Genomic DNA, 25,550 nt, shown 5'->3' on the forward strand with positions numbered 1-25,550 from the left:
AATTTGTCCTGAGTACGCTGATACCCGATATGTGGGGGGGAACCACCGTTTGGGCGCATGGGAGGGCTCGGAAGGGAAGGAGCATCATTTGGAATGCAGACTTAGATGGATTGGTCTGCAGGCGTCACATTGCGTTTGCAGAGCCCCTAATGTACCTAAACAGTAGAAACCCCCCACAAGTGACCCCATATTGGAAACTAGACCCCTCAATGAACTTATCTAGATGTGTTGTGAGAACTTTGAACCCCCAAGTGTTTCACTACAGTTTATAACGCAGAGCCGTGAAAATAAAAAATCTTTTTGTTTTCCCACAAAAATTATTTTTTAGCCCCCAGTTTTGTATTTTCCCAAGGGTAACAGGAGAAATTGGTCCACAAAAGTTGTTGTCCAATTTGTCCTGAGTACGCTGATACCCCATATGTTGGGGTAAACCCCTGTTTGGGCACACAGGAGAGCTCGGAAGGGAAGGAGCACTGTTTTACTTTTTCAACGCAGAATTGGCTGGAATTGAGATCGGACGCCATGTCGTGTTTGGAGAGCCCCTGATGTGCCGAAACAGTGGAAACCCCCCAATTATAACTGAAACCCTAATCTAAACACACCCCTAACCCTAATTCCAACGGTAACCCTAACCACACCTCTAACCCTGACACACCCCTAACCCTAATCCCAACCCTATTCCCAACTGTAAATGTAATCTAAACCCTAACCCTAACTTTAGCCCCAACCCAAACTGTAGCCCCAACCCTAACCCTAGCCCTAACCCTAACCCTAGCCCTAATCCTAGCCCTAACCCTAGCCCTAACCCTAGCCCTAACCCTAGCCCTAACCCTAGCCCTAACCCTAGCCCTAACCCTAACCCTAGCCCTAACCCTAGCCCTAACCCTAGCCCTAACCCTAGCCCTAGCCCTAACCCTAGCCCTAACCCTAGCCCTAATGGGAAAATGGAAATAAATACATTTTTTTTTATTTTTCCCAAACTAAGGGGGTGATGAAGGGGGGTTTGATTTACTTTTATAGCGAGTTTTTTAGCGGATTTTTATGATTGGCAGCCGTCACACACTGAAAGACCCTTTTTATTGCAAAAAATATTTTTTGCAATACCACATTTTGAGAGCTATAATTTTTCCATATTTTGGTCCACAGAGTCATGTGAGGTCTTGTTTTTTGCGGGACGAGTTGACGTTTTTATTGAAAACATTTTTGGGCACGTGACATTTTTTTTATCGCTTTTTATTCCGATTTTTGTGAGGAAGAATGACCAAAAGCCAGCTATTCATGAATTTCTATTGGGGGAGGCGTTTATACCGTTCCGCGTTTGGTAAAATTGATAAATCAGTTTTATTCTTCGGGTCAGTACGATTACAGCGATACCTCATTTATATCATTTTTTTATGGTTTGGTGCTTTTATACGATAAAAACTATTTTACAGAAAAAAATAATTATTTTTGCATCGCTTTATTCTCAGGACTATAACTTTTTTATTTTTTTGCTGATGATGCTGTATGGCGGCTCTTTTTTTGCGGGACAATATGACGCTTTCAGCGGTACCATGGTTATTTATATCTGTCCTTTTGATCGCGTGTTATTCCACTTTTTGTTCGGCGGTATGATAATAAAGCGTTGTTTTTTGCCTCGTTTTTTTTTTTTTCTTCTTACGGTGTTTACTGAAGGGGTTAACTAGTGGGCCAGTTTTATAGGTCGGGCCGTTACGGACGCGGCGATACTAAATATGTGTACTTTTATTGGTTTTTTTTTTTTATTTAGATGAAGAAATGTATTTATGGGAATAATATTTTTTTTTTTTTTTCATTATTTTGGAATATTTTTTTTTATTTTTTTTACACATTTGGAAATTTTTTTTTTTACTTTTTTACTTTGTCCCAGGGGGGGACATCACAGATCAGTGATCTGACAGTTTGCACAGCACTCTGTCAGATCACTGATCTGATAGGAGTGCAGGCTGCTTCACAGTGCCTGCTCTGAGCAGGCTCTGTGAAGCCACCTCCCTCCCTGCAGGACCCGGATCCGCGGCCATCTTGGATCCGGGGCTCGAGCAGGGAGGGAGGTGAGGAGACCCTCGCAGCAACGCGATCACATCGCGTTGCTGCGGGGGGCTCAGGGAAGCCCGCAGGGAGCCCCCTCCCTGCGCGGTGCTTCCCTGTACCGCCGGCACATCGCGATCATCTTTGATCGCGGTGTGCCAGGGGTTAATGTGCCGGGGGCGGTCCGTGACCGCTCCTGGCACATAGTGCCGGATGTCAGCTGCGATAAGCAGCTGACACCCGGCCGCGATCGGCCGCGCTCCCCCCGTGAGCGCGGCCGATCGGCTATGACGTACTATCCCGTCCAGGGTCAGATAAGCCCAGGGCACCTCGACGGGATAGTACGTCTAAGGTCACAGAGGGGTTAAGTGGCGAATGCCTCTAAATGAATTAGTTGTATCTTATTCCACCTTCATTAACACTGACGTGCAATATGCCTGGGCACATAGGGGAAAATCCATTAAAACTTACAGTGCAAGCTTGCCCTACGCAGTCTTGACAAGGTTCATGGCACTAAATTCATTATGAGGCACTCGCAACTTTCAGAAGCACGCCTATCATAATTTGTATCCTCTTAATATATTGCAGTCATAATATTATATAGTACTGGGCACTTACAATTCCTCATTTTGCCTTTCTACTCAGTTAATTCTTCTCTTTTTAATTCAGTCTATGACAGCACATGACTATGGTGAAATAGGAAGTCTATCGTCCCAGCATGAGTCATCAAAAGTCCTTGGCAGGTGGAGCAGCTGGGTCAGGAATTGAAGAGGAGGTTGACTTGTGAAGAGAAAAAATATTTCCTGTATCTTCAGAGAGCTTAGAATGATTCAGCTAGTCTGTTTTTAATCATGTACTGTCATAGATTTAATGTAAAAGAGAAGAATTTACTGGGTAGAAAGGCAAAATGAGCAATGGTAAGTACACAGTGCTATAAAATATGATGACTGCAAAATATTAAGGGGATAAAAATTCTAGGCTGGAGTCACACTAAATGTATAAAAAAATTGGTCCGATTCTCCCTGCTGAGAGTCGCATGAGTATAATGCGAGTGTCAAGAGAGTACAATCCAATTTTTCACACCTAGCATCCGATTTACATCCGAATGTATTGCGATTGCTATCCGATCGCAATGCAATTTTAACATGAGTTTTTACATATAGCAAATCTCTACGTCATTTACACATCATTTTCAAAGGAAATATTCGTCAAAACACACACACATTTATATATATATATAATAGATAGTAGAAGAATGGAAGCCGGCAATTCATGTGCCGCGTACAATAAAATCACAATGTGACAGGTTAGAATAGAATATATAAATTAGATATAGTTCTCCTTCTCGTGGTGCTGTCAAACAGGTCCTGGGAGTTCACAGCCAATGATCTCACTTCACCTATGTGATGTCAGCGTCAAAACGCCATATTAGTGGTCCGCGGCCACCAAGGCTAAAATATATTGCTGACCTTAAAGCTAATGATAGGTTTCACATGGGGAAGTACTAAAAATATGTACCCCACAAAGGCTAATAGCCAGCTAAATGAATTACTATAACTCGCATTACACTTGTGCGACTCTATGCAGTGAGAATTGGACCAATTTGTTTTATACATTTAGGCTATGTGCACACATTCAGGATTTCTTGCAGAAATTTCCTGAGCAAAACCGGACATTTTCTGCAAGAAATTTGAATGCTTTTTTTTTGCATTTTTGATGCGTTTTTTACTCTTTTTTCCAGACCTTCCCAAAGCATTAAATAGCGGGAAAAACATGAAAAATCCGCAAAATTAATGAACATGCTGTGTTTTTTACCACGATGCGTTTTTTTTCCACAAAAAAAACGCATCATTTGCACAAAAATTGCGGAATGCATTCTGAATGATGGGATGCATAATGTATGTGTCTTTATGCATTTTTATAGCGAAAAAACGCAAAAAAAAAACCGCAAAAAATCTGCAACGTGTGCACACAGCCTTATTTTGACTTCAGCCTTAGGGGAGTGCTTCTTTAAGAAATTCGTTACCTGTAGCAAGTGGCAGGCGCCTCCATGCTCTGTGACAGAAATCCTTTTCTAGTCTAAGACTGAAGTAGCATTTCTGGTGAAGAGAATGCCAGAAATGTAATGCATTTGAATACTTTTGTGGCGTAAAATCTTTGATGACTTGGCCCCATTGTCTTTATGCAAAGAAACAATTAGCCTAGTAATTGCAAAACAAGACAGAAGTCTTTTTTAAAAATATTTTTCTGTTTCTTTTGCGTTGCTTTTCCCCTCTCCATGCATTACTTACACACTCCTATATTTACAGCCGGCAGGACATTAACAATAAGGCATTTTGATAAACATGTTCGAGAAATATTTCACAATGTGATTCAATTATTTCTTTCAAATGCTGTCCAGTGGAGTTCTACGGTCTAGTTATCTTCTTATTACTGGCATGGTAAAGCGTTGGAATAATAGGAGAAGAAATCCTGTTGTGAAAACACATTGCAGCTGTAAAAGACAAGTCTTGTATTTGCATATTTATATATGAAAGTATAATCTATTTCTCATTTTCCTTTTCTCAAGATATTTGTTTGTAATTTCCCACTAGCATCAATGGGTAGAATGTCTATTGTACAATTATTTAAGCCTGACGTGAATTAGAAGGTTCTCTACAAAGCGAACCGAAACACGGTGATTGAAATCGGCGTACGCCATAAAATGCCAACATGAGGCATCTCCGGCTCACTCAGGTCCCATTCCTTGCTGGTGATGAGCGCCACTTTCTGCTTCATATAATCTAATGTCTATGTGAGTACATTGTAATTACACTTTTATTTATCATCGTGCTAATCTTTCAAGGAAATTTTACCTGACAGTCCGCACAGTGAGGACACTTAAAACATATTTATCGCTCAGTTCACATTTATATCTATCGTGTGCTTGTTGCCAGTTAAATGTAAGCACCTCTTTTATGATGAAAAAAATGCATATTATATTCATGCCTGTACAATATCAGGACCCATACCTTTATGTGTATTTGCTAAATGAAGTTTCCTTATGATATAGATGATCTCCATCTCTCGAGAGCTACATGAAAAACAATACTGTAGAATACTGTAAATGTTATCTATCCACATGTACAGGCACTATTTCTACATTTCTATCAGTCAATGTTGAATATAAAAGCTACATTTCATTTACTACCAACTGAAAATTACAGAGCATACAAGCACAAACTTTCTAGAATTACACATAATGATTTTGAGTCACCCGCTAGGGCAATGGGGATACTCGGTACCGGGTCCAGTCGCACTTAAAGGGGATGTCAAGTGGCTGCGACCTGGTCCGTGGCCCTGGGCGCTCAATTAAAAGGGGGAAAGGTCTTTACAGGGATTGGTAATAAAGTTTGTGTTGGTGACACCATCTGTGCTTCTCAGTCAGAGGGGACCGACGCTGTTTAAAGGGGTCCTCTGCGGCGATGTTACTGCAGCAAAAATGGTGACGCTTCTCACAGGTGAAGCAGGACACAGAGTTGTAACGTCGTTGCACCTGGTTTACTGATGGTAGCAGTCCACAGTCCAGGGTACCAGGAACAGGTGGTGATGAGGTCCGGCCGGCTTGGAGGCAATGAGAGGATCCCTCTCTCAGGTGAGGTCCATATGCCTTCCTACTCGCGCTCGTATGTGAGGTCCCTGCTGCCTGTAGCTTGCTGGAAAAGTCCTCTCCTGTCCTGAGACAGTTACCTGTACGATGGGCAGTGTGAGACTTTTTATAGGGTCTCTATCACGACCCGGGCTCTTAGTGTAATGCTGCACCTTCAGGTGTGGGTGCGGGCCAATAACATAAAGTCCTATGCCCTCCAGTTTGCCATGTGACCTGGATTACAACACAGCCCCTGGATCCAGGTGCCCGATTCCTGCACTTTGGCTCTGAGGGTGCCCGGTCACAGTTCCCCTCTGAGCCCCTTTCCTTTTCCTGTGCTTCTTTCCTCTGATGCTTCACTACATTCAACCCCTAGGGTTCACTTCCTTTCCTGGAGCTGCAGCTCAGTCCTGGCTGCACGGCTCCGATGTCTGCTCTCCACTTCTCTCCCTTCACTGTCTGCTCCAGACTGAACTCCTCCTCCAGACGAGAACACTTAAAGCTGGGGAAGCTCCCCTGAATCCGGGTACAGAGCTTCCGCTTCTGGCCTGGATTCAGAATGTGTTGCATGTAGGTGCTTTACCTGGTAAAGGGAATCCACTTTGCCTCCAAGCATGATATCGCCCTCCCCAAAAGGAAGGCAACATCACTGTAACAACCGGTTACCTGGGGTGTTACAATTGAGGCTTGCTTAGCAAATTTTAACAACCTGAAAGTAAATGATATGAAATAGTGATGTTCTTAAATTTGCTGTTTATTTACCCACATGTTTTGGGCTTAGCTGGTTAAGTCGATTTGCCACGCCCATGGGTAATGATGAGCTTCCGAGTGACCCAGCACAAGCCATCATGTGGAGGAGCAAGGGCCAGATGAGCAGGTTATGCTGGATGGGACGAGGATCAGCAGAGACCGGAAAAAAAGACTGCCACCTTAAAATAGCATTGCCAAACTTGCTGACCAAACCTTGGAACTGTGGGTATGAGTAGGCTGGCTGGTAACTTGATGCAGAGCTGAGTGTGCAGACAGCAGCCTGGAACAGCAAAGTTAAATAGACAGTCAAATACCTGAGTAGCAGAGTCAAGTGTGCAAACAGGACACAGGAACAGCAGAGCTAAAACAGCAATCAGAGACTTTGGAGTAGCAGAGCACCAGGAGTAGTAGAGCTTAATCAGTAGCCAGGTGTCTTTGAATTGCAAATCTGAGTGTGCAGGCAGGATGCAGAAATAGCAGAAGAAGATTGTAAGTGGATAGCTCTACGAATACATGTGGATGCAGAGTGTGTGAGAGGCACAACCAGGGCCATAGTCATGACTGAGCATTGTGATGTATCTGTGCCCTTGCCTCCAGTCACATGTAAACAATGTCCATAAATCAGGGTACCTTTGACTTCATGTTCTGCACCATCAGGATCTTCTCATCATTGCTTAAGATTCTCCCCACACGGTCTTGCACACCGGGACAAACCGTATCACACAGTTCCTCAGCATCCTCCATGTCCTGCTTTGCTACGATTTGGCATACCTTAGTCTATGTAGCACGAGACTTAAGGGCATCAGCCCACGAAGTCAGCTGCCATGAGGTGAGCGACTTGCCTGGCTGCACTGTCCCTTGCAGCAACACAGCATCCTCCTTATTCACACTCACTGCATTTGGAGTCCCCCTCAGCCGTTTTGCACCAGATCTGAAGGTATCGGCCCATGCAATGACCTGCCACATTCTGGAGTGACCTGTGTGCCCACTTTGTCCTGTCTGTCCCCAATCTGTGTTCCAAAGCTGCTGTGGCTTAATGCTGTCCTGGCCTGCTTCTATGGATGGCTAGGTTCCCACTTGTGCAACATTGCTTGGCTACCGGGGAACCTGGGCTCAGATGCCCACCCAAGTTGTATGGGTGCCCCGACTAAAATGTGAGCTAAAATGCACCCCATCTAGTGGCCAAAAATGGACACTACGCTCTCCCAATGCAAAGATAACATAATATACTGTATACTGTGCATATAGCGTATAAAAGGCTCAAAGGGGTAAACTTTACATCCCCTTACACGTGTGCAGTGAAAGCAAAACCTTATGACATCAGGGGTGTACACCGGATTATCATAGAAAGCCAACACAGACGTCTTATCAAGAATTTTGCAATTCCCCTAATTGTTGTGTGTCCAGTAACATGTAGACATAATGGCATTTATTATTCATTCTTACAAATCAATTACAGCTCAAAACGTTCGGCACAGTGTATTTGCCCGCAAATTTCTTTCAGGAGACATATTTATGTCATATATTTATTATCAGCACAGTGTATCATTCCTGGCTTTTATTTTGGACCTACTGGGCTATGTAAATAAGTTTTTATCATGCCATTTAAAGAAATCATATCAACACCTCATCTATTAATCTTATCATCACTACCACACAAGAACTTACATTCCATCTATGTTTTAGCCTACTAGTGGTTTTTCCAGGATTATTATTGACATGTTAATATTTTATAGATGATTTTGTATATGTTATATGAGTATGTATTTTTACATTTTATGATTCATAAAATTATTATAAAGATGTTTTGTTTTGCTTACTACACTGATCTATTAGGGCTCGATCGCAATTGTGATGAGTGCAATCTGATAAAAAATTGTATTGCACTCGGTCCAATGTTAAACTATAGGGCAGCTCACATCTGCGATTATTTTCTCATGCCGATTCAGCATATGAAAACAATAGCAAGCATGCTGATCGATAGCATCTGAGAATCGGATCGCATTCCCCCACACAAGCCTATGCGTGCATGTGAAACCTCGCACTGCACTCGGATATCATTCCAGTGCAGTGCGACTCTCGCAGATGCCGGCAATGGAGAAGATTAATAAATTACTTTCTTCACCTCCTCCTCCTCACCTGTGCTCTGATTCTTGCATGGGAGAGGACCAGAGCACAGAACACTGACACTCAGCTCACACTCCCAGCACAGCAGGAGCCAAGTGTCATTAGCATATCGCATGCATGACCATGACCATGATGTCACCAAAAGTCCTAGAGGAACTATAGAGAAGACAGGCTCATCTGCAAGGCTAGTGTTAGAGGGAAGGAGAAGAAGACTGGACAATGTTTATTCTGAGGTTAAGACTGCTCAAGGACCTTTGGTCAAATCGCAATCATGTGACAATGATATCACCAGTGGTCCTATTACTGCAAGAGACTAGAGGAATTGAAGAGGAGACAGACTTTTTGGTCATTAATAATGTTGGCATAGTCTTAGGAAAGAATATCAGTGGAATAGATGGTCAACGGAGGTCTATTTTCTGACATCCACCATGAAGTAGTCGTGGAGTTCCAGCAAGCATTTCATCTTCCATCAGAGGAAAGGAGCTAGTCTGCAGCTACAGGAGCAAATCTCCTCAAAGAAGTTTTCCTTGTTTAGCACAAAAGTCTGCAAATACTCCTTGCAACAGTAGACTTGTGTATCCTCACAGAGCATATATTGCGGGCTGCCAGGATTATCCGGTTCAATATGCACACTTCTCGCAATAGCATTGCAGTTGGATATGGACAATTTGCCTAGACTGCTAATGTAACTAGCTATTAGTCAATGGGAACTTATCAAGGCAGTGCAGGATTTCTCAGTCTTGGACACCAACATTTTCAACACTAGATTCTCAATATCTGCCACAGCCTAATTATCACCGGAAGAGCCTGTTAGGGTAACATCTCCATATTTGCCCACTCCTGCCCATTTTGATGGAGACATTAAAGCTTGCTGGGGCTTTGTGAAACAGTGCACTGTACATTTTGAGTTAAGTCCGCAGTAATATATTTCTGACTGGTCCCAAGTGGCCTACATTTTTTTTTTTTTTGCTGTCTGCGTATGATTTGGCTTGGGCTGCACCATTGTGGGAGCGAGACGACCCTATGATGCATTTCATACCATGTAACCTGCCTGCCTTCATAAAGCATTTGACAAACCGCGTTGCGTCCACTCTACCGCTGATTCCATACTGCTGCTCAGACAAGAGGCTAACACTGGAGAACACTATTCTATCCAATTCTGCACCTTGTCTGCTGAGTTGGCCTGAAACAATAATTCTCTCCTGGCTGTCTTCTATGCCATTTTACCTAGTCGGATTAAAGATGAACTCTCTGGCACAGATTCACTTTCCACCCTTGATAACTTGATTACTCTTGCCATCCTTAGCGGACTTGCATTTTAAAGAATGGTCTAAGGAAAAAAATGCTAGATTCCCATGTGTCATATCCCAGATAATCTTCAATATGTACCAAAATGGCTGAACCAAAACCCATGAAAATCACTCAGAACAGATTATCTCCAGGTAAAAGATCTCGACGCCTTACTGGCAGACTCTGTTTGTTTTGTGGTGAATGGGATCATTATCACAGGAACTGTTCCAAACTGAATGCCAAACAGGGAGAACTTCAGACTCTAGGCAATGAAGGCAGTATCACCCTAGGATTAGCTCTATTCTCCATGAAAGTTAAATTGTTCCTCTGTGTTCACGTGACAAGTGCTTATTGATTCCGGAGCAGCAGAGAATTTTATCGACTTCTCTCGGGCCAAGAGACTGAAAATTACTTTAGTTTATTAGAAGACACCCTTGAAGTAAACCTCTGTGCAATAGGTCAACATTTCCAGGTGATTGTATCTAATTCCAGACAATGAAATAGTCTAATTCCGTACAGTGATTTAGATTGGTTCACTATATATTGAGACATTTCTTTTTTATTTTTGCCACTTTCTGATATACCAGTGCTTTTTGGGACTTCCATGGCTATGGTTACATCCTCCTGTCATTGACAGGTCATCTGACCAGATCACCCTGTGGGGATCATCTTGTTTTCATAACTGCTCTAAAATTCCACCTAAACCACCTTCTCTGAGACTCTGCTCTGTATCTAGTGCTTCTAATTTTCCTGCATCCTATCACTGCTACCAGAACTTGCAGTTGTCTTCTCTGGACATGAGGCCAAAGAGAATCACAGGAAGACATGATTGAGCCAAAGTGTGTCCTTGCTTTTGTTTCTTCATTTTCCAACGCTCTCCTCCTCTGTCTCGCAACAGGTTCTCATCTACAGTCAAAGCAATTCCTGCTTCTGATCCTATCATGGAATATGAAATCAACCAAGTTCTCGAATGTGAAATAACTTATGGTTCTGAGGAGAGATGCTGTGTGAGAAAAAAAGGAAATATATACTCATATCTTGCTCAAGAGACATCATACTAAAGGTACCGTCACACTAAGCGACGCTGCAGCGATACCGACAACGATGTCGATCGCTGCAGCGTCGCTGTGTGGTCGCTGGAGAGCTGTCACACAGACCGCTCTCCAGCGACCAACGATCCTGAAGTCCCCAGGTAACCAGGGTAAACATCGGGTTACTAAGAGCAGGGCTGCGCTTAGTAACCCGATATTTATCCTGGTTACCGTTGTAAATGTAAAAAAACAACCACTACATACTTACATTCCCGGTGTCTGGTCAGGTCCCTCGCCTTCAGCTTCCAGCACTGACTGAGCGCTGGCCGTAAAGTACAGTGGTGACGTCACCGCTGTGCTCTGATTTACGGCTGGCCGGCGCTTACCAGTCAGTGTGGGAAGCTGACAGCGAGGGACCTGACCAGACACCGGGAATGTAAGTATGTAGTGTTTGTTTTTTTACATTTACAACGGTAACCAGGGTAAACATCGGGTTACTAAGCGCGGCCCTGCGCTTAGTAACCCGATGTTTACCCTGGTTACCAGTGACGACATCGCTGAATCGGCATTACACACGCCGATTCAGCGATGTCAGCGGGAGATCCAGCGACAAAATAAAGTGCTGGACTTTCCCCAGCGACCAACGATCTCCCAGCAGGGGCCTGATCGTTGGTCGCTGTCACACATAACGATTTAGTTAACGATATCATTGCTACGTCACAAAAAGCAACGATATCGTTAACGATATCATTATGTGTGACGGTACCCTAAGTATCCTCTTTCTATTATCACTGACTTATCTGGGTGAGGCCCTATGAGGGAGACAGGGTACTTTTACACATCTGTCGATGATACTCTAAGCTTTTGCTTCCTTCCAATGACCTCTATTGTGTTCCATGTCGACTTTTGCAAGTTGCTTAGGATCGATAAATTACATAATTTCCCTAGACCTATTTAAGGCTCATTGACACACATACCTGTGCCTTGGGATTGAGACTCTAGACTTCTTTGTTCGGTGTGCTCCACCTTCTTTGCATACTGTGCTCTAACTCACTTCCATCCCTGCTAGGTTCCACTTCTTCCATCCTGCTGCTCCAGAGATTCCTGAGTGTGCCAACTTCTCACTTACCACGTGCCTTCGTATTCGCTGCATCACTACCCGAGCTCTGTGTCCAACCAGACCTGAGGCTTAGAGGAGCCACCTTACCTGGTGAGCCTGACCATACTCAGGCAGTGGACCAGCAATTGAAATGAGAAAAGAGTCAAAACACAAATGATAATGATAAAAGAGATATAATACTCAGACAGTAGACCAACAGAACTGACTAGAGACCAATGAGCTGCACCTGTCATCAAATGGCAGGAAAAGGAGCTGCTGCAAGGAGCAGTATATAAAGCAATTTATGTGAAAGGAAAGATATAAACAGACTGGAAGAATTAACGCAATGTAGTCCATTGATCAGATAAACAAAAAGTTGGAAAACCCAATTGCACAGCTAAATAAATTTCATACATGATTAATAGTTTTGCAGATCAAGAAAAAGTAAGTGAACCCTTTTGAAATACCAATCTAAATTAATAAAGCATAAATATTATTTAGCACTTAAGTAAACAGCAAGTGCAGGGAGCAAAGGTCAGTAAACTCTGTGTAAATCACTTCTCCAAGAGCTAATTGGCAAAATATGTTTTAAGATGATGTAGCATATCCTGAACAGGGCATCCCAGAAATCTGGATGAACGGAAACATATTTGCAAACAGAATTGATTCAAAATTCCTCATCAATGTTGTGCAAAACTTATTTTCAGCTGCACATAATGTCTGATAAAGGTGATTACACTAAAAGGGAGATCTACAGGTTATTCATTTCAAAGGTTCACTTACTTTTTCTACCTACACTGTGAGTTATTACTCATTGTGCTCAATAAAAGACATGAACAGTACAACTATTAGTGTGTTGTTTGTTCAGTTTTAGATTGTCTTTGTCTATAATTGTGACTTAGATTACAATCAGACCACATTTTCTTAGAAATTAGTGCAGAAATATACTGTAGGTATATACACTATAAAGACTGAAAAATTTCACCTCCAGCTCCTGGGATAAAATTTCCAAATGTCTTTATTCGAAAAAACATTAAAATTTCATTGAGGATTCCGGGACAGAAAAACATCAGACAGATGAAAGAGCGACGCGTTTCGATCAACACAGTGATCTTTGTCAAAGCTCTAACAATATTAGCCACAAACGGTATATATACCCTATGCCACCAATCAAAATCAAAGAGCAAATCACATGATATATTTTAATTGTGACTGAAAGGTCCTAAAACAGTATGAACAATACATACAAACATCAAAACAACATATAATATATAAAAACTGTCATACAATATATGGAAAAAAAATATTGGGGCCTCACTTCTTAATTAGTGGATTCAGGTTTTTCATTTATTCCCATTGTCATAGTTGTATTCCATCCAACACCATGCCATGCAGTCACTAATATTTGTGAACGAATAGCTGGTTCTAAAGAGCTCGCTGCAGCTGAACGTGGTCCTCTAACAGGAAGTCACCATTGGGATGAAACATTTCATGAAATTTCTGCCCTCTTAAATATTCTTTGATTAACTGTGAGTGGTATGATTCAAACATGGATGCACTTAGGAACCACATCAAGTAAGCCACATAGTCGCAGATCACATAAAGTTACAGAGTGTGACTGCCGAGTGCTGAGGTGCATAATGATTAATGGTCGCCAATAGCTCAATAGCTGAAAAACTCCAACCTCCTATAGCATTAATGTCAGCAAAAAAAATAGTACACAAGGAGCTTCTTGGCATGTTTGTATATGGTAGAGCAGTTGCATGCAAGCCTTATATTACTTAACACAATGCCAAGTGTCAGATGGAGTGGTGTAAAGGTCACCACTAGTGATGAGCGAGTATACTCGTTGCTCGGGTGATCTCCGAGTATTTGTGAGTGCTCGGAGATTTAGTTTTCATTGCCACAGCTGCATGATTTATGGCTGCTCTACGTACAGCCTGAATGCATGTGGGAGTTCCCTAACAAACAGGCATTCATCACATGTATTCAGCCTGTCTAGCAGCCGTAAATCATGCAGCTGAGACCACCTGAGCATGCTTGGGAAAACCCGAGCAATGAGTATACTCGCTTATCACTAGCCACCACCATTGGACTTTGAAGTGGAGCTCCCCCGTGGGCTGTGGGGAACTCGGTACCGGGCCCTTCTGTTCTCAGTGGGGATGTCATGGTGGCTGACCCGGTCCGTGGCTCTCGGGAGGTCCGATGATGAAATGGGGGAAATGTCTTTAAAGGGATAATGTTCGTGACGCCACCTGTGGTATTCGGTCAGGGTGACCGACGCTGCTTAGGGGTCCGCTGGGGTGATGTTATGGCAGTTAGATGGTATACCTTCCCACGGGTGAAGTGTGTCCCCAGGGCTTCCCAGAGTGTAGTTGGTAGATGTTCTAGATGTTATTTTTTCCTCTCTGTCCCCCAGATGGTATGGATAGGACGACCCGTATGACTGATGGCCTGAGGCTTGTTTATAGGGACCCTAGAGATGCCCTGACCCCCACAGTTGCCACCGTGCTTCCTGGGTATATGGTCGGGCAGCCAACTTGGAATTGACTGTCCTGCCAGTCTCTGAAGTAAAGCGTAGAGTCTATTACTCCCTCGGTGTTCAGGCTACCGGTTCTGCGCTCCAGAAAGAGGCAGCCTTTTACAGGGCAGAACTCCTTCTGGTTTTCTTCTCCTTGTGCTATGACTTTGTTTCTCACTCTCTACAATACAATTCTCTTTGCATCCTTTCTTAGGATGCTGCCGCACGTGGGGCAGGCGCAGCTCCGTGTCTTTCTGTCTAGGCCTCTGACAGGATCCCACCCCTGTCTAGGGCCCTCTGTCTGCAGCTTTGTGGTGTTCCTCCTTTCCCGCTGTCTGCTTGACAGGAACTGACTGGGTCTAGCCCAGGCAGCGTCTGACTAACTTTCTACCAACACACCAATTTTACCCTAATGTGAGGAGTGCCCTAGTAGATAGGAGCAAGGCTCCCACTGGTGGACTGGAGTGTGAAGTGTAGTGTATGGTTTGTGATACCTGGCAAGGTGAACTCCTTTAGTGCCATCAGACGTAATATCACTCCCCCTGGTGGAAGAATAACATTACTGCAACGACCAGGACTCTGGGGCGCTGCAGAAGCAGTGGAAAATGTTCTGGGGATGGCAGTCTGATGGCCAAATCCTGGTTTCCTGAAAGTAATGAGAATATTACCTGCATGACTGCACTGTGACACCTGTAAATTTTGGTGGAAGATGACGAATGCTGTGCTGTTATTTTTCAGGGTTTGACCTTGGCACATTAGATCCAGTGAAGGGAAATACTCATGCTTTACCATACCAAAACATTTTGAACAATTGTATGCATCAGACTTTGTGGTAACAGATTGATGAAGGCCCTATTCAATTTCAGCATGACTATTTCAGCGCCCCCCGAGGAAGCAACTATTGCGAAACGCGCGTCGGGGCCTCCTCTTCCACGCATGACAGCAGCAGGTCGGTAATATATCTATCTTCTATCGGCTCAGTCTTCCCCTTTTGCATGGGACTTCCTGGGACTATGTGCAATGTTCGGCTTAATGAGCCACTAGGGGTAATCAGACCATAATGCCAAATTTCTCTGATCTGATAGATGCTATTTCGCCATGTGGGTTATGTCTATTTGCACTATGCTCTAATGTGACACCCATACATCTGGTTATATACTTACGTTATCTTCCTGTTGTCCGCTCAGTATCTTGGAGCCTTATCTCTTATGTAGCTGCCATTCTTTTGGTATTAGGAATTATAGCAAATATTGGGATTATACTTTTTTCCATCACCTTGATTACATTTATATGCTCCCATATATGGCTTCTTGACCTTATAGCTACTATCTGATTTGCCCGTTGTTATATTTGCATATTTGTGCGTGGCACTAGGCTCGCCTCTGTTTTTATCTTTTGTATCTTACATATATGGTGTCTTTTACGCATTTATTGTTATTACATATTTTTTTATCTGTCTCTAATAAAGCTTTTAATATTGTTATTTTGAGCTCTTATGTCCATTGTTTCTTTGGGTTTCTTGTATTATATGATGGTGGAGCATTTAAATTGTTTGCCCTCCCTGTAGGTTTACTATTTATTTATTTATTGTACTTATACAGCGCCATTAATTCCACAGCGCTTTACAGACATTATGACTATGCCCCAACGTACAAAGCAAGACCTATAAAAGCATGTTTGGGTTTGGGTTCTTCAAACACCTTTAGGATAAACTAGAACTGAGACTTTAAGCCAGGCACGCTCATCCAACATCAGTCTCTGACCTTTTCTGGATGAAAAGGCAAAAATTGACACTCACTCCAAAAACTTAAAGACAGTCTTCCCAGAGGCATAGTGAGGACAAATTTTATATTAATGCTAATGGTTACAACATGGGGTGTCATAGAAGCTTCTGTAGGTTTAATGTGTAGATGACCCAATACTTTTGCCCATATAGTATATGTCAAGGAACTTTTACTTTCAAAACCAGTTTCCAGGGTCTGAGAAATGTATATACTCTCATCCAAGAGAATTGGTGAAATTTATGCTAATTGCACTCTGATCAAAGTTTGTACACAGTTTGATTCGATTTTCTCGGATAAGGAAAAGATGTAAAAATAAATGCTTCATCTTCTCCATTCTGTCAGTTTATGAAAATTTTACTGTACACAGATGTCATCCGAGAGCAGTCTGTATTTCTCCACTGACTCATTACATCACCAAGAACAATCTGAATATCAGATGCAAATCGAGTATTCTGTGATTTTTTTTTTCTTAGACACTCTATCCAAGGAAAAAATTGGACATGTGCACTACCCCTTCAAATGGCACTGGTCCGAGTGTAATCTGATGCTTTGTCGGATCGCACTTCGACCAAAAATATGGTCGTTTGCACTAACCCTTTAAATGTACAATATTTATTAGGCAGATTCCTTTTTTTTGGACCAGTATACAAACATATATAGACTGTAATAAACTAGTGAACTCAAATATATTGGTCTACGGACGGCACGGTTACTATTGGTTATGAAAATACTTATAATAGAGACGTGACCTTGTTTTTCAAAGTGAAGTTTTATCCCAAGTGATCGGTTCATTATGTCAGCACAATAATTTATTCCTGCAAAATCCAAAGATTTTCCAGCTCTGCAGTAAACAACTGTCATAATTTTGTTATTTGCAGACATTCTAATTGAATTCCAAAACTGCAGAAATCAGACAGCTATTTCTATGGCGGCTAAACCTGATGATATGAGGTTTTGATTTCCCAATCGGCTAGGTGAAATAGACAGAAATAAAGTAATACGGAACAGGAAAAAAAATATCAACTCTATGTGTATGGATTTAAATCAGCTCTACAGAAAAGCTACTAATTTTCTGCAGCAAAATGCGCAGCCTACAAATGAGGCTAAAGTCAAGAGGTAAATGGAATACATATTAATATATTTGGCTTCAGGCTCAAACAAAAACATTTAAAATGCTTCGGCTGTCAGACAACCAATTCTGCATGCTAAAGTTGTATGACACGGAGACAGCAAGGAAGCAGGCAAAATATTCAGTCATACAAAATCCTTACCCAGCGGCTCCAAAAAGGGGCAAATGTAAATGAGATATAGCATCATAATTCATGTCCAAAGTATAATTTAGGTCTTCAACTGATGATGAACATCAGACAAAATTTAGCTCCTATTATTGTTGTGTCCTGTACGATTTTTCATTTTTTTGTAATTCTTAAAGTCATACAGTCATTATTGTAAAAAAAATATATATATATTTCCAATAACACTTTGCTGCTTAATCAGATATCCAATAAGTCAAAATGTCTACCTAAATTTTTCTGAACATAAATATAGTTATTTTGTTGCTTATCTTTATTGCAGTACTAACACTATTCATTATTACAATCTTTGCTCATTCTAATACCTACTGTATGTTGCATCAACTCATAGTAGCAAGCATGCCTTCAAGAAAAGAAATGTTAATGAGAACCAGTTTTTTACATTTTTCTTTTGTTAGCAAATAACATAAAAACAATAAACTTTCTACTATATCTTACAAGGGAAATCGGCTTCCTTCTCCTGCTGGACTGATGCATCATTCTCAAAGAGTGAAATATGTCTCCTACTGAGATAGGAGACGATGACTGTTGGTTCTCATAAGAGAACTTGCAGCAGAATATCTTTCTAGCTCCTCTTCCTCGTCTCTCCATGGAATTTTAATAGCAGAAATTGTCATCTCTCACTAATGGACAAATCTATCTTCGCTGAACACAGATTTTATGGATGTTGCCCATGAATTGAGAGGGAAAGTTCAATCTCGAAGAAGAAAGGAGACGATTTTTCTGATGAAATATATCGCAAAGTGGCTTATTTTCATATTTACTATCGATATATGAAAAAATACAATGGTTTGCTCTTTAATAATTTATTTTTAGCAGTTACAATATAAAATACGAGCTCAATAAAAAAGAGAAATCTAAATCAAATCAATATTTGGGGTGACCTTACTTTGCCTTCAAAATAGCATAAAAGCTTCTAGATACAGTTGCACACAGTGTTTGAAGGCACTCGTCAGGGAGATTGTTCCATACATCTTGGAAAACTAACCACAGATCTTCTGTGGATGTAAGCTTGTGCAAATCCTTCTGTTTCTTCATGTAATCCCACACAAACTTGCAATAACAGCTTATTACAGACCATTTCATCGCTTGTTTTAATTTACATTGAACATAGTTCTTAATGACATTGTATGTACTGCTGCAGAATAAATTTGTAACCAATCAGATGCCTCTCTGATGATATTCCATGATGGATAATAGTTATCTGGATTTCTTAACCTTGAGGACATTAATCATGATCAAATCCCCTACTTTGTTTAATGAAATGCAGTCATAAAAATGCAAGGAACCTTCCCCCTGATTCATTGTTGCCTGCAGACTTTTAATACTGTACCACTCTCCCACGCTTCACTAACAAAAATATTTCTGTTGAAGTTAAATATTTCTAATAATGACTTATCAGTCCAGGGCAACTGTTGCCATTTTTCCACATCCCATTTCCTGTGTTTTTGTACATAGCTGAGTCACTAGGACTTTTTTCCATGTCCAAGGTATGGTTCTTGACAGCAATTCTTTCATGAAGACCACTTCTGGCCAGACAACAGTAGATGGGTTCAGCTAGGTCCCCTTGGATCTGTAGTACTTCAAAACGCATAGACTAAATAAAGAAAAAATGCATGCACTGTCTGTCTGGATTTGTATTTATTATATGGGATACCAGTAGTGCAGATTATTCACAAATCCTCCTTTTCTATGTTTTCTTGGTTTGAAGACCCATTGAAGCTGCAGCAGCTGGTATTGAAATGTTGTGTATACACAACTAAATCAGGTTAGTATAAACTTACTTAAACACCTTTATCTCACTTGGATAAAGCCATATGGCGCTGTCTTTTTCCTCCTAGTTTTTTTTTCAGTTCTGAGTTGATGGCACTGCTGGACATCAGATTTAGAAGAGAAATAAACATGATATACTTTTCGTTTACTTCATTAAATTTCCTTCGCTTATCACTGGATCCACATTCCTCAATGTTGCCCATTTCTGTGTGTCCTTAATGCTGAGAAATATAAGTACAGTTAAGGCCATATATATTTGGACAGATACAACATTTTTCTAATTTTGATAATAGACATTACCACAATGAATTTTAAACAAAACAACTCAGATGCAGTTGAAGTTCAGACTTCCAGCTTATGGTAATGTCTATAACCAAAATTAGAAAAATGTTGTCTCTGTCCATATATATAAGGACCTATCTGTAAATGCTTTTCCATCATGTTAAAGCATCAAGAAAGAATCTCATTGGCTCCAAATTTATTCTGTAGCAGGACATTAACCCAAGTATGCAGGAACGGACTGGGGTTTATGGAACCCACAAGGTGAATTGACTGTAGGGGCCCACCCTACAGCTATATGCAAATATCTGTTAGCCATTATCCCCATTGCAGTGGAGCATCAAGGCACCACATTCAAGCGATAGATACCATTATACTATGACCAGACCACATATTACCACCAGATAGTAACTGAATAATACCACGAACAGAGGACAAATACTGCTACACCATGACAAGACCACATATTACAACTAGAGTTGAGCGACGTTTACTTTTTTCGGATCGAGTCGGGTTTCGCGAAACCCGACTTTGTCAAAAGTCGGGTCGAGTGAACTCGGCCGATTATTGCAAAAAGTCTGGGGCCGACTGAAATAAGAAACCCAATGCAAGTCAATGGGGAATCAAAGTCGGCAGTGAGTGGAGGACAGGAAAACACCTACAGTGCCCATTTTAATGCCAAAAACATCAATTCTTATTACTTAAGCTTGTCAATCTTAACTAAACTTTATAATAATAGTTAGGCATTGAAAACTGGGTGTCATTTAGCTAAAGTTGTGGGGGGGAATACGTCACGGCGGTGGAGCAGGGAGAGGTAAGTATTTCAACTTTGCAAGTGCTGTGATCCAGAGCAAGCGGGGGGGGGGCACTCATTGGCACTGGCACAGGGCCCCTCATAGTACGGCGGTGTGTTTGACGGCGGGTGGCACCTCCCACTGGCAGAGACACTTTTGCGTACTATGAGGAGCCCTGTGCCAGTGATGTCACCAACGAGTATGCCCCCCCCTACCTGATGAAGGAACCTGCACTTTCATCTGCACCTTCCTCTTTTTCCCTGTGTAAGGTGGCATAGTATGCGGGAAGGGGAACCTGACTTTCAGCAGGGTAAGAGTCTGGCTGTGTAGCGTGCAAGGGGAATGTAGTGGTCTGGATCAATGTACCAGCAGACTCATCTAGCAGTGGCTGGGCAATGGGCAGGATGAGGAGGAAACACAGATATAGGCCCAAATAATAAAGTAGGCTAAATGCAGTTCAAAATTGGTAACAGGACTATACGGGCGGCATTGCTTTGTTCAGTGGAGGACAACTGTAATGAGTGGCAGACACAGTTAATAGGCCCAAATAATAAAGTAGGCTAAAGGCAGTTCAAAATTGGTAAGAGGACTAAACAGGTGGCATAGCTAGGTACTGGGGTGGGCTCCTCTACTGAGTAGTAGACAGTGGAGGTTGGCACAAAGTATTAAACGGTCTAAATGGAGGCCAGGGCCCCTGTATATTTTAACTGTCATCTATCATTTCAACAAATTTGTATTGGCAGTGCCATTGAAGGATTTAACAGCACAGACTACACAGTGGTGGAGCAGGGAGAGGTAAGTATTGCAAGTGGTAGAGCACTGTTAGAGCTGGGGGGAACACTCTCTCATGGGCGGCGGTACTGGCACAGGGCCCCTCATATTACGACAGTGTGTTTGACAATGGTTGTGCACCACCACTGTCAGAGACACTTCATTGTACTATGAAGGACCCTGTGCCAGTGCCGTCGCCCAAGAGTGACCCGACCCACCTGTCAAGGCAAACGGCATTCGCACGGGTGCTTACGCCAGGTGGTGACCACGGCCTTGTGGGGGGAGTCAGCCCATTTAGGGAGGTATAAAAATGGCCTATGGTAGACATTCAGAAGCTGCAAATGGAGGAATTGGAGAAGTCAGTAAGAGGAGGCCAAAAGCAAGACATTTTTCAGGCAAGCTACGTGTCAGCAGGGAAAGGTGGGGCAAAATAATTTGAAATCCATGATTGGTTCATTTTAATGAAGGTTAGATCATCCGGCTTTAAAAGCTATTTTCCTACTCCCAGATAAGGGAGCCTTCGAGGCCTTGTGTAGCCAGACGATGACACTGGCTCAACACCTCCAGCTTTAGGTGCTATTGTGCTTTGGCACTACCACCAGATGCACCACCACCACCATCAGTACCAGCTGGCAACCACCGCCCACGGGCTCTTCCACCAGACTTCCTCATTTTTTTGGAAAATCTAACCAAAATAACAACCGTTATATGGTACTGTAAAACAAGGTAGAAGGTGTATATAAACATGTTGAGAATTTAAATCTCCCTTTTTTGGGGAGAGACTGAACCAAAACTTAGGCCCTGTGCATAAAACAACACAATGTAAGTGGCAGAAAGTGGCTGGCTGATATACCACAAACTAACAAGACTGCAGTATATCCACTTTGTGAGAATTTGAATCTTCTTTTTTTGGGGGGAGACTGAACCAAAACTCAGGCCCAGTGTATATAACAACACAATCTAAGTGGATGAAAGTGGCTGGCTGATATACGACAAACTAACAGGACTGCAGTATATCCACTTTGTGAGAATTTTAATCTCACTTTTTTGGGGGGAGACTGAACCAAAACTCAGGCCCAGTGTATAAAACAACACAATGTAAGTGGAAGAAAGTGGCTGGAAGATATATGAAAAAATACAAGGACTGTAGTACAATTTCAATCTCCCTACAATGATCTCAGGAAAAGTATGGCAGCAATAAAAAGGACTGCTGCACACAAAAGTGTGGACAAATAAACAAGATAACTGTGCAGAAAGGAGCAACAGGATTTTTGCTTTTAAAAAGGCAGTTGGTTTGCACAGCAGCGTGCAAACAGCAATGCAGCTATCAGGGAGCCTTATAAGGCAGACTAATAAGCTACAGAGCTGATGCACAAACATATAGCCTCCACTGTCCCTGCAAAAAAATGGTGGTGTTGGACAGTGGAAATCGCTACTACACAAGCAGTTTGGGGGTTAATCTTCCCTCCCTAACTATATCCCTTCTTCTGATGAAGCTGCAGCAACCTCTCCTTATGCTAAGATCGGCAGAAGTAAGATGGCAGCCGGCGTGCACGCCCCTTTATAGCCCCTGTGATGCCGCAGAAAGCAAGCCAATCACTGTCATGCCCTTCTCTAAGATGGTGGGAACCGAGACCCATGTCATCATGCTGCCCACACACTGCATCCTCCTTCATTGGCTGAAAAATGGCGCTGAAAGCGACATACGAAACGCGACTTTTGCGCGCAGATCGCCGACCTCATGGCCGATCCCACACTAGGATCGGGTCGGGTTTCATGAAACCCGACTTTGCCAAAAGTCGGCGATTTTTGAATTTGTCCGATCCGTTTTGCTCAACCCTAATTATGACCACATAGTAAAAAATAGCAAAAAATACCACATACAAAGTACAAATACCGCTGCACCATGATCAGACCACATATTACCTTTACATTGTAACTGAATATTACAATACTGATCATGAATAAAACCACAATACTAATATTACCATAAGTGCCTTTTTACACAGCTCTATATATAGTGTCAGTGTACAGGCAATACAGAGACACCAGTGACATTATACAAAGGAGCTCTGTAGATAGTGTATAATGTTCAGGTATTTCAGGAATCAACAGTGACATTATACAAATTAAATACAGGAGCTCTATATATAGTGGCAGTGTACAGGTAATACAGAGATTTTAAACTAGAAGAAGAGGGGACGGGAAGAAAAACATTAGACTTGAACAAAGAAGATCCAGGAAAACATACTCAGAAGGGAGGTAAGAACATTTCTAAAACAATCCACAGCGAGGAGATTGGAACAAAACAAAATCCTCTAAACTGCATGCTTGCAAACGCCAGAAGCCTGACAAACAAGATGGAAGAACTAGAAGCAGAAATATCTACAGGTAACTTTGACATAGTGGGAATAACCGAGACATGGTTAGATGAAAGCTATGACTGGGCAGTTAACTTACAGGGTTACAGTCTGTTTAGAAAGGATCGTAAAAATCGGAGAGGAGGAGGGGTTTGTCTCTATGTAAAGTCTTGTCTAAAGTCCACTTTAAGGGAGGATATTAGCGAAGGAAATGAGGATGTCGAGTCCATATGGGTCGAAATTCATGGAGGGAAAAATGGTAACAAAATTCTCATTGGGGTCTGTTACAAACCCCCAAATATAACAGAAACCATGGAAAGTCTACTTCTAAAGCAGATAGATGAAGCTGCAACCCATAATGAGGTCCTGGTTATGGGGGACTTTAACTACCCGGATATTAACTGGGAAACAGAAACCTGTGAAACCCATAAAGGCAACAGGTTTCTGCTAATAACCAAGAAAAATTATCTTTCACAATTGGTGCAGAATCCAACCAGAGGAGCAGCACTTTTAGACCTAATACTATCTAATAGACCTGACAGAATAACAAATCTGCAGGTGGTCGGGCATCTAGGAAATAGCGACCACAATATTGTACAGTTTCACCTGTCTTTCACTAGGGGGACTTGTCAGGGAGTCACAAAAACACTGAACTTTAGGAAGGCAAAGTTTGACCAGCTTAGAGATGCCCTTAATCTGGTAGACTGGGACAATATCCTCAGAAATAAGAATACAGATAATAAATGGGAAATGTTTAAGAACATCCTAAATAGGCAGTGTAAGCGGTTTATACCTTGTGGGAATAAAAGGACTAGAAATAGGAAAAACCCAATGTGGCTAAACAAAGAAGTAAGACAGGCAATTAACAGTAAAAAGAAAGCATTTGCACTACTAAAGCAGGATGGCACCATTGAAGCTCTAAAAAACTATAGGGAGAAAAATACTTTATCTAAAAAACTAATTAAAGCTGCCAAAAAGGAAACAGAGAAGCACATTGCTAAGGAGAGTAAAACTAATCCCAAACTGTTCTTCAACTATATCAATAGTAAAAAGAATAAAAACTGAAAATGTAGGCCCCTTAAAAAATAGTGAGGAAAGAATGGTTGTAGATGACGAGGAAAAAGCTAACATATTAAACACCTTCTTCTCCACGGTATTCACAGTGGAAAATGAAATGCTAGGTGAAATCCCAAGAAACAATGAAAACCCTATATTAAGGGTCACCAATCTAACCCAAGAAGAGGTGCGAAACCGGCTAAATAAGATTAAAATAGATAAATCTCCGGGTCCGGATGGCATACACCCACGAGTACTAAGAGAACTAAGTAATGTAATAGATAAACCATTATTTCTTATTTTTAGGGACTCTATAGCGACAGGGTCTGTTCCGCAGGATTGGCGCATAGCAAATGTGGTGCCAATATTCAAAAAGGGCTCTAAAAGTGAACCTGGAAATTATAGGCCAGTAAGTCTAACCTCTATTGTTGGTAAAATATTTGAAGGGTTTCTGAGGGATGTTATTCTGGATTATCTCAATGAGAATAACTGTTTAACTCCATATCAGCATGGGTTTATGAGAAATCGCTCCTGTCAAACCAATCTAATCAGTTTTTATGAAGAGGTAAGCTATAGGCTGGACCACGGTGAGTCATTGGACGTGGTATATCTCGATTTTTCCAAAGCGTTTGATACCGTGCCGCACAAGAGGTTGGTACACAAAATGAGAATGCTTGGTCTGGGGGAAATTGTGTGTAAATGGGTTAGTAACTGGCTTAGTGATAGAAAGCAGAGGGTGGTTATAAATGGTATAGTCTCTATTTGGGTCGCTGTGACCAGTGGGGTACCGCAGGGGTCAGTATTGGGACCTGTTCTCTTCAACATATTCATTAATGATCTGGTAGAAGGTTTACACAGTAAAATATCGATATTTGCAGATGATACAAAACTATGTAAAGCAGTTAATACAAGTGAAGATAGTATTCTG

Source organism: Ranitomeya imitator, chromosome 5 (genome assembly GCF_032444005.1).
Source record: "Ranitomeya imitator isolate aRanImi1 chromosome 5, aRanImi1.pri, whole genome shotgun sequence".
Classification (NCBI taxonomy): Eukaryota; Metazoa; Chordata; class Amphibia; order Anura; family Dendrobatidae; genus Ranitomeya; species Ranitomeya imitator.